The sequence below is a fragment of the Acinonyx jubatus genome, chromosome E2 (genome assembly GCF_027475565.1).
Source record: "Acinonyx jubatus isolate Ajub_Pintada_27869175 chromosome E2, VMU_Ajub_asm_v1.0, whole genome shotgun sequence".
Lineage (NCBI taxonomy): Eukaryota > Metazoa > Chordata > Mammalia > Carnivora > Felidae > Acinonyx > Acinonyx jubatus.
Window position 1 is genome coordinate 29,435,858 of NC_069396.1, and position 4,304 is coordinate 29,440,161.

Below are 4,304 nucleotides of genomic sequence, written 5' to 3' on the forward strand. Positions count from 1 at the left end.
GTAACAGAGCCCAGGTAAGTGGCAGAACCAAAGCCACTTACTGTCTGCCTTTTACAAAATAAGTTTGCTGACCTCTTCCCTATGGGGTTGACAAGGCAACTGGAGAGGCAGCCGAGCTCCGATCCAGCACATGGAGCGGAGCTGGGGGCCACTCCTCAGGACTCTTGTCAGATGTTTGTATCTGTATGTGCTCTGTGCACTGGGTGTCTGCATTGGCGAGTCTCCGTGACAGCAGCGGAGCCCCAGTGCCAGCTGCTATGAATTGCCTCGGAGGGGACCCTAAGGCCTGGCTCCCGTCCGCTCTTCCCCGAGGCCCCACAGTCCATTGGTTACTATGGCTGGAAACCATACTGGGACTTCCTAAGGAGAAGCCTGGCACAGAGCAGGCACTCTGTAAATATTGGGTGAGTGAGTGAGTGGATGAGCAGGACCGTAAAAGAAAGAAGTCGAGAGAGTGGAGAAAGACAACCCACCAGGGTGTTCTCCCCAAAGTAAAATGGCGGAGGTAGCATGAGTTGTGAATGTGGCCGAACCTAGTTCTGGCGCACGCTAGCCGTGTGGCCTTTGGCGAGTTACTTCACCTCTCGGAACCTCAGTTTCTTCATCGGTAAGAAGGGGATGGAAACATTTAACCATGCGGTGTTGCTATCACGATGTGAAAGACATGGCCGTGATTGTCGGCCATGGTGGTTGTCACCAATGTGGTGGTTTTTCCGCCATCAGTCGTGAAGGAAGCCAAAGGAGTGGGTATCGCTGAGACCTTTGGCACCCAAGGCTCACTAGGTGAATACCACGTATGGGAAATTATCTTCCTCTGAGTCACCATACTGCCCTCTAAGTTAACCTGCGCCCCCAGGCCTCAGATGGTAAGCAAGACAATGCAACCGAGAGCGAGAGCGCGGCCATGTTGACTGGGGGAGGGGAGGGGGGGGTGGTGACCCTTATGGTTCCCACATAAGAATAGGCTTGCTCTGAGCAACTGCTGAATCTGAAATCCCATGATTCTGACAACTTGGTGGGTTCCTGCTTTGCCTCTCAAATGGAAGGAAATCACTAGTATCGGGATAGCAAGTTCCAAGTGAGGAGGTAACAAAAAGTCCGTGTGAGTGCTAAGGGGACAGGGTATCCGTAGCGGGGTATCTGGAGACCGTGTTGAAATGGAGGCAGGGTGAGTGGTTGGCTCAGGGTGATGAGCCAATGAACAGCTGCCCTGAGTTGGACGCTGACGTGTGCCAGCGCTGGGCTGGGCACTGCGTTTTTCACCAGCTTATAAGGTAGGTACTGATTGTGGCCCGCTTTTGACCGATGAGGAAATTGAGGTAGTAACAGCGAAGCTGTTCGATTTGCAGCTCACTGCTGCCGAGGGTGGGGCCAGGATTCAAAGCCCGGCCCCGCAGGACCCAAAGCCTCGTCTGAAACACGGTGTCTGCTGAGGCCGTCACTTTACTGTAGACCAAAGCCACAAGTGGTAGGCGATGGTGGATGCCCTCACGTATTTTTTTTTTTCTTCATTTCATGAGTTGCCTATATTCAAAAACTAGAAGACGTTATGTTAAATTCTAGACTTGAAGCTTATTGTGGCCAATCAGAAGACCCGTCAACGTAGTGTATGAACGGTCCCTCGACAATGATTCCTTAGAGGCAAGTAAAGGCTATTTGCTTCGGGAAAGACAGACCAGCTCCAACTGGCCACAGTCCCCACCATTCCCTACTGTTCAGCCTCTGCCAGCTTCGCCTACGTCCTTTCCATCCCAGGGTCCGCAGACATTTGAATTCAAGATCCCCGCCCTGGCCTCTTAGAGACCCTCACCTTCAGGAGTACCTGGAGGAGGCAGTAAAAATACGACCTGGCCCTTTGGATCACGGTGAGACCAGGATTAGTGCCGGTGGTGAGTGGGGGAAGCAGCGGACTGTGGGGTAAACTGCTTACGTTGTTCCAAGAGGCAGATGTCTTCCGTCGAGCGACTGCCATCTTCCCCATCCCCCCCAGAGCTCAAGAACCTCTGAAAGCAGGTGGCTATCCTCTTTGGTCTGCCTGGAGCCCTCAGCGCTTTCTACTGGACCCATTTTATTTGTTCTCCTCGATCTCCAAAGAGTCTGGCCTCATTATAGACGGTGGTAAAGGCTTCCCTCCCCACAGCTCTATGGGGAGGGAGATCAGCTGACTTGATCAATAGACCCAAACTTTAATTTTTCTTACCTAGCCGGGGTTAGACGGCGAGGGCGGAGGGGAAAAAGAAGGCGGCGGTGGGCGGGGTGCGTCTTAAAACCGTATAGTTTTGATTCCCCTTTGCCTTGAGGAGTAAACGGCGTTGCCTCAATTTTGGCTTGAGTTAAACTTGATGCAGACATCGCTGGAAATGGGTCAGGCAGTCAAGAAAGCCAACAGCTGGCCACGTTTGTGCTAACTCCAGAGTCTTTTTGTTTTTGCCAGAGGAGAAAAAAAATTCTAATTTCTATCAGTCTAAATTGAGTTGGGGAGCATTATCAGCTGGAAGGACCCTTCTGATTTGACAGGCCCCACTGTATGATGATTAATTACTTCTCAGCTTCATTGGACTTTTCTAATTTCCTTTTGCCACTGGCTGGAGGCACCGCGCGATAAGTACTGCTTTTATTATTTTGTGCAAAGGAAAATGTCTATTACGCTCTGTCGTACAAGCGAGCAGAATAAAAAGACAGCTGATCAGGAAACTTGCAAGTGCCTCTATCTTTCTTTGGTCTCCCCTGGCCTCCCTTCCTCGCTTGTTCTAAGACAGAGGTGGCCACACGCGGTTTCCTGTCAAAATAAGAAGATAAAATCATAATCTCCATCAGAGCACTTGACATTTTGAAATTTGTATAATGATTTCATGGGATTTAATCCTTCAGCTCGCCACAAATCCTCCTCCAAATGCAAATACAACTAAAATATTATACCGAACAAGGCAAGGCTGTTCTCCTTTGTCGGCTGATTTATTTGGTCATAAATTCAACCTGGGGGATTGCCTTATGATATATAATACCGAAGTGAGAACAATAAAAATAATTATCGTTATAATAATGATCATTATCAAAGAGCCGTAATTGAATGCGGAAAGGGAACATTTTGTCGAAGCGGACCCCACACCTAACTTACCACGTATGGGGAGGTTTCCAGGAGCATCTTGCATTATTAGCACACGACAGCCTCCATGGCTGATGGGCTGGCTGCCTTCTTAGGATGATCACAGACCCGGCCAGAGAGGACAATTGAGACTCAGCAGAGGCTGTTTGTTTTCCTGGAGAGGAGAGATATGAAAACGTATAAAGGATCCCACTTCTGCGGCCCCTTCTGCCTGCTAATCCCCGGGCCCGGGCTGATATTGAGTTCAGGTGCTCTCGGGGACGTGTTTACCGAGGCTCACGTGGGAAAGGCCCCGATGAGCAAAGTCACGGCTGTGTTGGTGTCTCGGGCTGCTGAAGAGGCTGCTGATTTTGCAAGGAGTCTTACTTCAAAGCAGGGGCGGAGGAGGAGGGCTGTGCCGGAGGCCCGAAGCCGTGGGTTCCTGTCCCAGCACCGCGCTGGCTTCGGAGTTTGGTGCATCTGGGGTTGCTGCCTGGGTTATCCTTGGGGAGTTGAGCAAGGCTTGGGATTGCTGAAGGGGGAATAGCATTTAGCTTCTCTTTTTAATGGTGAGGTCGGTTTGAGGGATACTTGCATAACTGAGAAAGACAGAACTTCCGGAAACTAAGGCTGGGAAAGTATCAAAGGCCAGGCCATGAGACAATCTAAGGAGTTTGATGCTAGTGAAATCTCTGACGGGGCCCCTGGGTGGCTCATTCGGTGAAGTGTCCGACTTCCGCTCAGGTCATGATCTCATGGTTCATGAGTTCAAGCCCCGCGTCGGGCTCTGTGCTGATAGCTCAGAGCCTGGAGCCTGCTTTGGATTTTGTGTCTCCCTCTCTCTCTGCCCCTCCCCAGCTCTCTCTCTCTCTCTCTCTCTCTCTCAAAAATAAATAAACATTTAAACATTTTTTTAAGTGAATAAATCTCTGAAATGGACTATTTGTGACCTCAGGCAAGGCCTTTCCCATCTCTGAACCTCAGTTTCCCTATCAGTGCGATGGAGTCCTTCAGACCAGAGACTGAAAACCAGTGCCCCATGGGCTAGATCTGGCCACAAATGCATTTCCTTTGGTCTACATGTTCCTTTCATTAACTGAGGGCCACCCTCCAAGAGTTCGTATCAAAATCCAGATTTGTAGCTTCTTTTGAAAGTGAAGCCATGAGGGGCGCCTGGGTGGCGCAGTCGGTTAAGCGTCCAACTTCAGCCAGGTCACGA